Source organism: Rhinatrema bivittatum, chromosome 7 (assembly GCF_901001135.1).
Source record: "Rhinatrema bivittatum chromosome 7, aRhiBiv1.1, whole genome shotgun sequence".
Taxonomy (NCBI): Eukaryota; Metazoa; Chordata; class Amphibia; order Gymnophiona; family Rhinatrematidae; genus Rhinatrema; species Rhinatrema bivittatum.
Window position 1 is genome coordinate 104,318,084 of NC_042621.1, and position 13,759 is coordinate 104,331,842.

General features: G+C 42.5%; 1 protein-coding gene and 1 long non-coding RNA gene across 3 annotated transcripts in view; one reads left to right on the plus strand and one right to left on the minus strand.

Annotated features, from left to right (window-relative positions):
• RIPOR1 (RHO family interacting cell polarization regulator 1) overlaps positions 1-13,759 on the minus strand; it is a 345,200-nt gene that overhangs the window by 276,751 nt on the left and 54,690 nt on the right. The window lies entirely within an intron of this gene.
• LOC115095327 overlaps positions 1-13,759 on the plus strand; it is an 83,080-nt gene that overhangs the window by 36,102 nt on the left and 33,219 nt on the right. The window lies entirely within an intron of this gene.

Consider the following 13,759-nt stretch of genomic DNA (forward strand, 5'->3'; position numbering starts at 1 on the left):
TCAGCAGAGACCTTGACAGGCCTTTAAAAGCCCAACCAGCCTTTTTTAAATTTTCATCTCTATTCCTGTAGATGACTAATAATTCAATAAACAAAAGAATATTCTGCCTATAAAAGACAATAAGAGGCCAGGTTACATCTTAATAAGATACTCTATAATAAGTAGAATTCAAGTCCATTCAGCCTTTTAATATTAACAACCCCAAGCCATCAAATCAGTAACTAGATAAACAGAGGAGGCTGCCAGCAGTCCTCTGCTTTAGAAGGAAGACGTGTGTTAATTCCTAGGTGCTCAGCAAAAGAGAAGCCCTTGTCAGGCCCCAAGCAGCCAAGACCAAATGCCTGTCAAAATAGCAGCATGTTTTCCGGACAGGAAAAAAACCAACAAAAGAAAAATGAACTCCATAAGATCCCCAAGGCTTCCCAATGAGTAGTGTTGATATTTAGTAAGTTATATAAAGATAAAAATTACATTCAGATACTGAGGGTATTTCCACATCGCCAGGGGACTCACAATTGAACGAGCACATGCAATAACCTGGGTTAAAACTGTGCACTGAAACTCAGCACACAGCTTCTTAACACGCAGGTAATATCTTTTTGGTTCATTTATATTTTTTTTTTTTAACTCCTGCTGGAGTAAGCTAATTCATTGGGAGCTAAAACTGTGTGGATACCAGGTAAGATGTGCATTTAGCACAGGCTGACCACATTTTTCACTCGGTGGGGGCGTCTGCTTCTGGCTTGCACCGTCCTTTGGCGGTGGTTCCCGGTTGGCAAAGTGCTTGTGACCCGGGGGCTTTGCACTGGAGGTGGAGAGAGAGAGAACCACTGAACCCTGGGGGCAGCAGATGGTGGTGGTGAGCTCAGTACAGGGCCTGCAAGTGCTAGAATCTGGTTTTGAGTGGGTGGCTATTTAAAGGCAATGTAAACATTTCACTGCTTTCACCTGGAAAAGGCAATTTTTATTTTTTTTTGTAAATTGTGTCAAGTTATTTCCTTTATCATATCCATTCCTGCCTAACTTACCAACCTCACAGCCCAGAAGCTTAACTAGCACCGGAAACTCTTTACTCAAAAGGTGGAGGAGAATTTCCAGTGTTAAGAAAATCAGTTAAGCCAGTGAGTCTCCTTGCATCGGGGGCCTCGTTTGCCTCAGATTTCCATGTCAAGGCGCCAAGCAAAAGCGCATTTTTAAATGCACATTTGGAGAGAGTTAACTCCTTCCAGCACCAACAGTAAGGTTTATGCTCCCAAAATGTGCATGCAAGGGTGGATTAAAAAAGCTGTGCGCTCTGCTAATCGACACACTGACCTCTTAATTTGTTGGAGGCAATGGAGGGTGAAGTGACTTGCCCAAAAAGAGTGGCAGTGGGACCTGAACCCCGGCTTCACTGGTTCCCAGCCCGCTACTCTAACCACTAGGTGACTCTTCTACGTCGACATTACATTGTGATTCCATTATACTGTCTCTCCTACAGTGCTTTAGTTAAGCAACAACAACAACAAAAAAAAGCCACACACTAAGACAGAGCATTTCTCCGAAAACAAATATTGATCCCTTCAAAGCAATGTTCCATAGCCCCCGTGCAACCTACTGGGAGAGTGCGCAGTCCTGCAGGGGATTCCCCCCAAGAGGGATCCAAGAGCAGCTACAAATAACCCCTGAAGTCTCTGGAGGAAATTGTTTATTATTCAAACGTTTTCTTCTCCTTTCAAGCTGTCAAGTACTTTATTTTAGCATTACATACCCTTAGGGAGTATTTCAAGCAGGAAAACAAAACACCTCCTTTCAAGGCAGCTACTTCCATGAAGCAAAACAGCAACCAGTGGGAGAGGGGGGTGGGGGTCCCATGCACCTCGTGGTCTAAAGGGAGTGCTTCGGATTTATTATAATCACATTTTAAGATCTGGAAAAAGCACCAAAAGATTTTTTTTTATCACCTTTATAAGAGAATGCAGTGACTCCTGGGGACCAGGCACGTAAAGATAGGAGACTGAACACTTAAGTATATCAGCAAAAAGACTCAGTTTATTACTTGAAAAGACGTGAAACCCCTTAACTTAATGGCAGACTGTTCCAGAGAGAGTAAATAAAAAGGAGGACATAGCCAGAACAGCAGAAAGTATCTTGATGTCCTCCCCCACCCAAAAAAAAAGAAAAACCACTGCCCATACCAGTGGTTCCTAAACCTGTCCTGGGGGACCCCCAAGCCCATCAAGTTTTCAGGAAATCCACCATGAATATGCATGAGTTAAAATTTGCATGACAGAGGCAGTGCATGCAAACTCTCATGCACATACATGGTGGATATCCTGAAAACCTGACGGGCTGGGAGCCACTGGCCTATATGAATTTAGGAATGAACACTACAGTAGCTACGTTCTCATGCTATTCACTTCTCTTGCCTCCTGAAACATGTGCTGCAGAGGGTGGAGTCATATGATCCTATAAATCTCTGGGTCCAACCCATCAGGACCCGGAGAGAGTTAGTTTTAACTTTCTAATGGCAGTTCTTAGTTCCATTTCATTTATAGGAGCTGCCATCTGATCACATTGAAGATCTGGCAATTGAGGAAGTCACACTTAACAACTTAGTATGACCCAGAAGAGCATAAACACTTATATTACTCAAATGCATTTGCTGTCCCGGCAGATGTACAGTCACACAGTCCCTTTCATGTGATCCGTTTCTCATTCTTGAATCGCCTCCCCCCATTGATATAACTTAATATTGTAAAAATTGTAAATTTTGTTTTGCATATCCAAAGCATTCAAGTGATTCTGGATTCTTGTCATCTCCTCTCTTATGTCAGTAGTCAAGTTTAGGATATGTAAACATTAAAAAAAACCCCAAAAAAAACAACCCACACAAAACACAAACATAAGCACCACTCTTATTTCTCACTTCATTTTCATGTGCTTGATAGGCCATAATGCAACCCCCTCCGGACTGCTTTAGCTGCATTCAAGAAAAATAAATAAAAATAAATTAATCCTAGAACCCACCTCCTCGGATTTGTTTTGCTTATATTCCATGCAAGCATTCCTCAGATACTTGAATGCTTGATCACTGAATAAAGCAGGGTTCATGTGCCAGTATTTAACTCTTTTCCTTTCAGGGAATAGCTCAATTTTAGCACCCACCAAAAAACGTAATGCGCTTTGCTAACATAATACAGAGTGGAATAAAGAAAATCTACAAGAGGATGCGATACAATCCGGTGTAAATATTGTGCACTAGTGGTGAAAAATAAATCCTGCTCAAAGGGTTTGAATCAACAAGTATCAAAAACTTGAAGCTCTGCATACAATAAACCCACTCCTATCTTTATGACTTTTCCTTGGAATTTTAGGCAGCTTGCAATCCTCTGCGGGATTATTGGGGGATGTTAAAATCTCCCCCTCTATAACCAATGTATACTCTTCCCTCTGAGCCAACTTAGCAATAATGGAGGTAAATAAAAATGTGCATAGAAATTGTATAACAGCTGATAACTGTGTAATGATCGCATTACCATTATATATCTTCCATTTGCAAAGTCTGGTTGTAAAATGCTCAGTGTGAATATACAGGAGCAGCAAATTTAGGCAGAGTGAACACACTGGGTGGGGCCTGCGGGACCTCCAGGAGAAAAACCACAGCAGATCATAGTGAAATATTTGAACTTTACTGACAAAGAACGAATACTGGATGCTTTTCGTAAGTGCAAAGAATTACTTTGGGAAATTAGAATTTTTTTCTTCATAGATTTTTCCGCAAAAGTCATGGCACCTCGAAGAAAATTAACACCATACTGCTCTCAATTATATAAGCATGGCATTAAATTTGCTTTACAGTTTCCAGCAAGATTAAGAGTTTTTCACAATGTGAATCTACGATAATGAACTCTGCCAAGGAAGCCCAACACATTTTTAAATCGCAGTTGGGCGATTGACAGACTGACGTGTTCATACCAAGGATATCTGTTGCCTTAACTATGAAGGTCATCTGGAATACAGTTTTATGAAAAGTGATAATTTACATATATTTGTTGGAGGTTATAATGTGATGCGGTTGCCTGTTTAATACTCTTTGGAAGAACGGTCAGTTGTTTTAGACTCATGAATTTGAACTGCGACACTACTTCACTGATTATGCAGATCTTGCAATAACTGAGGGGCAATTTTTTATGGTAATTATTTGATGCTGCCTGTAGCACAAGCTCAAGCTGTCGTATCACCAAAAGGGTTTTGTTTAAATTACATTTCTCATATGATGATATCTTAGTATTGGTCTTCAGGACTGTTGAGGGAGAAAAGCAAGTTTGCTTACCGAAAACTGTGTTTCCGTAGATAGCAGGATGAATTAACCATGCTGTCATGAGAACTGTCAATCAGGGCCCAGGAGGCGGAGCTTCAAAATGATATCAGAGCTTTGCTCTGAGGCTGCGCATGAGTTCCCGGGCTGGAATAGACCCTCCTCAGTCTGTGATTAAGCAAGCGTGGTCATAAGGCGGAGTCGACTGTTCAGGGAGGTGGGTGGGTCAGCATGGCTAATTCGTCCTATCTTCGGAATCACCGTTTACAGTAAACAAACTTGCTTTTTCCCCTGGATAGCAGGGCTGAATTAGCCATGCTGTCATGGGAGTCCTAAGCTCCACATCACACTGAATGAATAAAATTATTGTCTCTTATCTTCCTGAAGTATGATGAAGTGAGTGACAGTCTACTGTTACTCTGAGGACAATGTTTGTAGAATAATTCTTCCCAGTTTGGCATCATCCGTGGTCTGTTGATCCAGACAGTAATGGGAAGTGAAAGTATGAAGAGAGGCCCACATAGCAGCTTTACAAATGTCCAGTGGAGTCAAATGTTGAAGGAAGTTGCCACTGCACGTGTTTGATGAGCCATGGGTAGGGAAAACAGTTTGCATTGTCGTTTTTCAAACAGAATTGTATACATTGGGTTATCCAGCTAGAAATTGTATGTTTGGCTACTGGAAGACCCGGAGCATTGGGGTTGAAGGAGATGAAGAGCTGCGAAGGTCTGGTCTGTGAGTTGGTTTGTTGTTGCTTATAGTAAGCTAATGCTCTTTTACAGTCTAAGGTGTGTAGCAATTTCTCACGTTTGTTACAATGTGGCCTTGGACAAAACGTTGGGAGTTCAATGGACTGATTGAGGTGGAATTGGGAGATATCCAACTTTCCTACCGAAAGCTAAGTACGCAAAAGAACCTTATGGTGGTAAAATTGGAGATATGGGCTATAGTGTACTAATGCCTGTAATTCACTGCCTTGTCGAGCTGACGTGACCGCTGTTAAAGAAGACTACTTTCCAAGTCAGGAATTTGATATGTGCAGAGTCCATTGGCTCAAATGGTGGTAACATTAGTTGTTCTAGAACCAGATTGAGATTCCAGGATACTGGCGGCTTGGAGACCGGTGGGTGTAGATGAGAGACCCCGAATGAATCTGGACACGGATGGGTGTAGTGAAATGGATTGACCCTCATATAGTCTGTGAAAAGCCGCAATGGCACTAAGGTGAACTCTGAGGCAGTAGCAAAACCTGCGGCATATAAAGAGTGCAGATAGTCTAGTAACTTCTCTGGTGCATAGGTGAGGGGGTCTATGCCCTTGGATTCACACCAAGTCGTATACCTCTTCCATTTGAATTGATAACTGTGTCTGGTAGATGGTTTCCGGGATTCCAACATTATGTCCTGGACTGTGATGGAGAACCCTTGCTCAGATAAAAGACCCGTACAACCTCCAAGCTGTTAGATGCAGAGACAAGTGGAGTGGGTGGAGGAGCATCCCCCGCTCCTGGGATAGGAGGTCTTCCTGCTGCGGTAGCTGTAGCAGTGTGTCTGTACCATGGTTGGTGCAGCCATGCGGGTGCCACTAGGATTAGTTGGGCCCCGTCCTGCATGCACTTTTGTAGAGTACAAGTGATAAGCAGAATCTGTGGAAACATACAGGGTATGAGAAAGGCATCCTGGGCGTCCCTGCAAGGACTGGGCCACACTGAGCAAAAGCGAGCCACCTTCTGGTTGAATTCAGTGGCGAAGAGGTCTATCGAGGGTGTTCCCCACCTGTGGAAGAGGGTTTCGGCCACTTCGTGATGGAGAGACCATTCGTGTGGGTGGAACACTCAACTCAGTCTGTCCGCCTGAATGTTGGCGATGCCGGGGAGATAAGTGGCCTGTAATAGAATGGAGTGACTGTTGGCCCACTGGAAGATGGTGAGGGCTTCTTTGCACAGGATCCAGGAGCCCAGCCTTCCTTGTTTGTTGATGTAGAACATGGCCACTTGATTGTCTGTGTATACCATGACTCTGTGGCCTTGAAGGTGAGAAACAAATGTTCGGAGGGTGTATCTTATTGCCCGTAGTTCCAGGAAGTTGATTTGGTAGGTTTTCTCCTGCATGGTCCACTGACCTTGCGTTTGTAGTTGGTTGAGATGCGCTCCCCATCATGTGCGGGAGGCATCCATGATGAGCACCGCGTTGTGAGGGAGCAGGACACATGGTGCACCTTTGGTGAGAGTTGAACGCTGTAACCACCAATCTAGTTCCTGGGTCATTGTCGCCGTCAAGTGTATTTTGTATGTCAATGGTTGTGAATGCTGTTTCCATTGCCTCTTGAGATCCCACTAAATCTGCCTCATGTGAAGACGTGTATTGGACACTGCATGGATTGAAGCCGCCATATGTCCCAGTACTGTCAGTACCTGACGAGCGGATGGAGACAGCAAAACAATTGTCGCATGGTGGATCGTCTGTCCTGTGGCAGAAAGATTCTGTGTTTGACCGTGTCTAGGCAGGCTCCAATGAATTGAAGCCGTTGGGACGGCTGTAGGTGGGATTTTTGGTAATTGACCACTAGACCCAATTAGTTGAGGCAAGTGATAGTGTTATGAAGGTGGATCTGTGGTGTGACACAGAGGAGAGGTCTGAGAATACCTGCAGGGATGGTGAGGAGGATCCAGAGGATATATTTGTGATCGGTGGGTGACCTTTGCCCCCAGATGGTGAAGAGTAACCTGAGAAGCCCTGCTCACTTGTGGACGCTCCGTGTGATTTGGTTGTCGCATGCATCGACCTGTAGGCAACTTTCAGCCCCGATGTCAATGCTTGTGTTGAAGGCGCCGTGATGAGACGTACAGGGGATGATCTGTGTTCTCTCCCGTGATTGCGTCTTATGTGCGCCACGGGTGCATGGATGGCCGCTTCCTTTCGTGGATTGCAAACTGGCTAAAAGACGGGAAACAGAGAGTAGGATTAAATGGGCAATTTTCTCAGTGGAAGGGAGTAGACAGTGGAGTGCCTCAGGGATCTGTATTGGGACCCTTACTTTTCAATATATTTATAAATGATCTGGAAAGAAATACGACGAGTGAGATAATCAAATTTGCAGATGACACAAAATTGTTCAGAGTAGTTAAATCACAAGCAGATTGTGATAAATTGCAGGAAGACCTTTTGAGACTGGAAAATTGGGCATCCAAATGGCAGATGAAATTTAATGTGGATAAGTGCAAGGTGATGCATATAGGAAAAAATAACCCATGCTATAATTACACAATGTTGGGTTCCATATTAGGTGCTACAACCCAAGAAAGATCTAGGTGTCATAGTGGATAACACATTGAAATAGTCGGTACAGTGTGCTGCGGCAGTCAAAAAAGCAAACAGAATGTTGGGAATTATTAGAAAGGGAATGGTGAATAAAACTGAAAATGTCATAATGCCTCTGTATCACTCCATAGTGAGACCCCACCTTGAATACTGTGTACAATTCTGGTCGCCGCATCTCAAAAAAGATATAATTGCGATGGAGAAGATACAGAGAAGGGCTACCAAAATGATAAGGGGAATGGAACAACTCCCCTATGAGGAAAGACTAAAGAGGTTAGGACTTTTCAGCTTGGAGAAGAGACGACTGAGGGGGGATATGATAGAGGTGTTTAAAATCATGAGAGGTCTAGAACGGGTAGATGTGAATTGGTTATTTACTCTTTTGGATAGTAGAAAGACTAGGGGGCACTCCATGAAGTTAGCATGGGGCACATTTAAAACTAATCGGAGAAAGTTCTTTTTTACTCAATGCACAATTAAACTCTGGAATTTGTTGCCAGAGGATGTGGTTAGTGCAGTTAGTATAGCTGTGTTTAAAAAAGGATTGGATAAGTTCTTGGAGGAGAAGTCCATTACCTGCTATTAAGTTCACTTAGAGAATAGCCACTGCCATTAGAAATGGTAACATGGAATAGACATTTTTTTGGGTACTTGCCAGGTTCTTATGGCCTGGATTGGCCACTGTTGGAAACAGGATGCTGGGCTTGATGGACCCTTGGTCTGACCCAGTATGGCATTTTCTTATGTTGGCGTTTATTTCTGACTGGTATCCGGCTCCCCCGTAGGCACGGTCTTGGAGCTGTGCTTCAGCGTTGGTGTCAGCACCATGCCAAGTGCTGAAGTAGGTGTGCTAGCGAAGAGGGTGCGCCAGCTTCAAGACTGATGCGCCCTTAGACGCCATCACGCTGTGCGGCCTGACAGAAGCCTCGGTCCCCTGCACCGGCTTCCAGATTTTTCAGCTTTCCGACGCCGTTGGAGCGTCCCGACCATGACAGTTGACGCGTTTCGGGTTTTTGCCTTGAGGCACATTGTGCTTGGGCTTCATCCTTCGGTCTTCACCCCGTTTGGAGGCCATCTGTTCCAGCGACGACACTCAACGCATCAGCGGGGGCGTCAGAGCCCTCTCTGCCCTGTCAGCACCATTATTTTTTCGTGCCGTTGTCGGCATGCTCTGGGGGACAGCTTGCCACCGTGTTGGCAGGCATGCATTGGGTGGTCTGGGCCCAGACACAGATAGCAGCAGTCATGTCCATCACAGATGGACATGACTTTGCCACAGGGGCACAGCTTCAATCTCGAAGGTCGTCCCCTTCCTTCTATCTTTTTGACTTTTTTTTTTTTTAATGTTTTTTCCTCTCAGGGAGAAGGTGATGCTGTAGAGGTCTGAAGAGAGTCTATTCTAGCGCGGGAACTCACGCGCAGCCTCAGAGCAAAGCTCTGACATCACTTTGAAGCTCCGCCCCCCCCCAGGCCCTGATTGACAGTTCCCATGACAGCATGGCTAATTCAGCCCTGCTATCGACGGGGAAAAATGAAATGGAATGAAGAACGAACAACTTCGGTGCCTCAGGAATCTTCTGCCCTAATGACCGGGGAGATAGAAATCCTATTTTAGACCTGAGATCTACAGAGATCACACATTACATGTGAATGTGGATGCTTGTATGAATGTGTGTGGTTCTGTGTATTTTTCTATAGTTATGGGTTTGAGGGGTTTTTTTTGGCTATTATTGATTTTTGTGAGCAAAGTTCTAGAATTGGGGGCCAGTGTTTATGATAGGAGATCTAGTTTAGAGATCTGCCATTTTATAGCTTTATTTATAGTTGGAAACAAAATTTTACAGTCAACCAAAATGATACAGATTCACTTTAGATCTCTAAATGTGGATGGCCTACATTCGCCCATTAAACGCAAAAAAAAAAAAAATATAGTCTGACCTAAGGAAATGAGGCTCAGATATTGTTTTCTTCCAAGAAATTCATCTGGAAGATTCTGAGCACAGAAAGTTGTGTTGAGATTGGATTGGCAATTGCTTCTATTCCTCCTTCTCAGCCAGACAGCAAGGTGTGGCTATTTTAATAAATAAAACTTTTTCTTTGGAAAGAATTTTTTTTTTACAATATGGGTGATATTTTATATTAGGAACTTTTCTCAGCAGAAAAGTCATGCTAGTCAATATATGCCCCTAATGTATATTCCCAGTTTTTTCTCTAGTTTAGCTGCTAAAACTGGTTCAGTGGGACGACTATGTTATGGGAGGCGATTTTAACATAACAGAAAATCCTCTGTTAGACTGTAAAACTACCCAAACAGCCCACAAAAATCAAGGCAAAATTAGATTTGGCTTTATCACCAAGGTATTGGGTTTTATTGATCCATGGAGGCTAATAAACAGAGAACACTGATATTAGCTTCTCTCATGTGCATCATATGTCTATTCAAGATTAGATTTTTTTATTTTCTGAGAGTTGGTTTAATAAGATTAAAAAATGTGAGTGTGAAATTCCTTATTCAGACTATGCTTCGCTTTTGCTCACTTTGGAACTCTTGGATACCTAAAATGGGGAGAAAAAAAATTGGAAATTCCCCATCCACTTATGATCGGCAATTTCAAAGATTTTCTCCTTGATAAATGGAAAGAATATACGAATATTAATGTCACACCTGACAGACTCGCTGACTTTCTGTAACACAGCTAAAGCGGTCCTCAGGGGTCATATTATTTCTTATAGTGCTACACTGAACAAAGTTTGCAACTCTAAAATTCTCTAAGCAAGCAAATGGCAGAGCTTAAGAGAATCCATGTGCAGTGCCTAACAGTGGAAAATAAAACTAAATTAGCAGCTGTGAAAAAGGAACTGAATGAGATACTAGATTATAAAAGCTAGAACCAACCTCTTACCTCACTTTTAAGCTTTTTCAATAGGGTCATAAATCCAGGAAACTATAATCAAATTACTGAAGCCCTCCGCATCTAGGTGGCTTATCACACAGTTGAAGAATGCTTCTACGGGTTGTTTAGTTACTGATACAGAGGATTATCCTGAAGGAACTAGCTATTTTCAAGAATTATATAATGGGGAGCCTACAGATTTAGTGCACAACAATTTTTCCAAGAAAATTAAGTTGCCAAACTGATGGAAGATCAAAAGAATTTTTTTTAGAATCCCCCATACAAATCCTATAAAAGTCATCAAAATTCTAAAGTTGGGCAAAGCCCCCAGCCCTGACGGTTTTAGACCTGAAATATACAAGCTACTGGGCACAAATATTTCAGCTCCTCTAAGAGCAATATATTTGGAAGCTCGTGAACAAGGAGCTTTTCCAGTAGGCCATAATTTAGCTACTATTATACTCCTTCCAAAACCAGGTAAGGATCTGTTATCAGAATCTTACCGACCCATTTCCTTATTCAATCAAGATATTAAAATATTAGCTGCTATTCTAGCTGACCGATTAAATGGGGCAATTAGGGAGTTAGTGTGTTCTGATCAATTGGGTTTTTATCAAATGTCGTAACCCTATAGCAAATATCCTAAAGGCCTTACTTGCCATCCATGGTGCCCCTAAAGTTAGCTCTAATGAACTTAGAGTCTGGATTGAGGGACCCGAGGCCCAGACTGAAGTAAATGGGTCCCTGTCCCACTCAATTTTGCGGGAATGAGACCGGGATGTCCTCTATCCCCCTTATTTTATATACGGACCCTGGAACCACTGGCTATTTATCTGCAAGGATTCAATGGTATAACAACTGTAAGAGGAGAATTAAAAAACTTAGTCTATTCGCAGAAGATATGTTGATGTTTGTGGACAACTCAGAACAAAAAGTATACCACTGATTAAAACCTAAACTTTGAATAATTGCAGTAAAGTAAAATTATGGGAAATCTGAAGCTTTCCCACTCTTCCCAACGCTTAAAGATAACTGGCAAATGCCTTTTCCTTTTAAATGGAACCCGCAGGGTCTGAAATACTTAGGAATTTATTTAGCTTGCACAGAGGCGGAGCTTTATCAGCAAAACATACTTCAATTGCTAAATCATTGTAAACACCTCTTGCTTAAATGGGCGGATTACCTGTTAGTTATTTCTGGGAAGATCTGCTGCAGTCAAAATGGTGATTTTGCCAAAAAATATTATACATCCTACAGATGCTCCCAATATGGGTAAAAACAAGAAAGATCAAAACCTTTGAGTCAGCTATAATTACTTTTATTTGGAGAGGAAAAACACACCCGCATTGCGTACAATTTTCTATGTCTCAAACAACCGGGTGGTCAAGCTCTGCCGGATTTAAGATCATATAATGTTGCAGACTTAGAGTATCCCCAAGTTCGATCCAGACCATCTTATGGCTGAGATGGCTGAGCCATGGGAACCAAATCTATTGCATTGCTCATTACCCATAAAACTGATCTCTCACAAATGGGGTTTTTGCTTCAAAGTTTTTCATAAAACATGGACATCGTGGAGACTTGAGCAAAATGTTCATCATTTATAATCCCCATTTCTGGGTTTGATTGGTAAGCCAGATTTTCCTAGCAGACAGGACTATGGAGCGTTTGAAGAATGGAAAGCTAGGGACTTCAAAGGGTTACCTGCGTAACCCCGAAAACCTGCTCCTGCGCGAGCCGAGCCTATTTTGAATAGGCTCGGCAACGTGCGCAAGTCCCGAGGCTTTGAAAAAGGGGCGGGGCGCGCAAGTTACGCCTGCCAGGCGCAACTCCTGAAATATAGGTGGGGGGGGAGCAGAGGGAACGGGGAAAGCCATCGGGGCTCCCCTAGGGCTCCGCACGCACAAGGTGCACCCCCTTGCGCCCTCTGACCCCGGATTTTATAACATGCGCGCGGATGTTATAAAATCGGGCGTACATGCGCGGGTTATAAAATCTGCCCCTTAGTGGATTCGGATTCGTAAGTACTGCATTCCTTTTCACAGTTAAGGGATGACTGGGAAGATTTTTTTTTTTTTTTGCTTATTATTTGCAGTCTAGACACTTGCTTTTCAGTGGAAAAAGCAAATTTAGAAGAGACTACATTTACAGATCAAGAAGAATGTTAAATTTCAGTACAGTACTGAAGAGAAAAAAAAAATTTGCTTCTGGATGATGCAAATAATGTATCCCCCTCCCCCAAGTGGGCTCTCTAAACTGGCGGCTCTGAGGAGTGCAGACTTAGGAACGCCCGTAGCTGTTATAGATATACGCTCAGCCTTTTCCATTCTTTATCAGCAGCCAATTTATGGGAAGTACAGTTTAAAAATTCTTCACCGGGTCTGTGTAACTAGAACAATGGGAACTAAAATGAAAATCTGGGCGTCTTGATAATTGTTTAAAAATGTATTGCATCTGGCGGTCCGTGTCATGCGTTCTCTGGCTGTCCTAAGTACCGGTAGAATGCTTATTGGAGGGGAATTTGTTACCATTTGAACCAGTTGTTACAGGTTACAATTCCATGGCCTGGCAAAGTGTATTTTTTCTTTTGATGATACTGTGAAATTACCGGCAGGGGGTACTCAACTGTTGAGCATTGCTCTGGCTTTGTAAAATAAACTTTGCCAGATGTGGCATGACGACAAATTGCCTAATTTAGATATTTTGAAAATGGAAATCAAATTTTGCCACAATCACTCTAATCTAACTATAGTGGGCATCCAGCAGCTTTAAATAAGAGGAAAAGTTATCTTGTTTTATGGTTCAAAGTTTTACAAAATGTTTTAAACTTGGTTGGAATTTTTACATACATTCTGTAATATTTGTTAACGTTCATGACGTTCATGGGTATGAATTTGCGATACACGAGTTACTTGAAAATGAGAGAACTCCAAGATTAAGCTTCACTATATCAGTACTTTGGTATTCAACTAATAGCTTTTGTTAGAATTTCTTTTGACAACACTGTACTCAACAACTTAGAGTATCCTATGTGTGCCAGAATTTTTTCTTTTTTTCTATTTCACATATATATTTTTCTTATTCTTTGTTCTCTCCTTCAATCAAATTTAAAAAAATAAATAAAACAAAACAAACCAACCCCAAACACGTCTCAATCTGTTTCTCTCCCCCTCAGCCACACTACAAGGACTCCAGGCTCTTTATATCCAACTCTCCCCCTCCCCACCATTATGCCTGCAGATTAA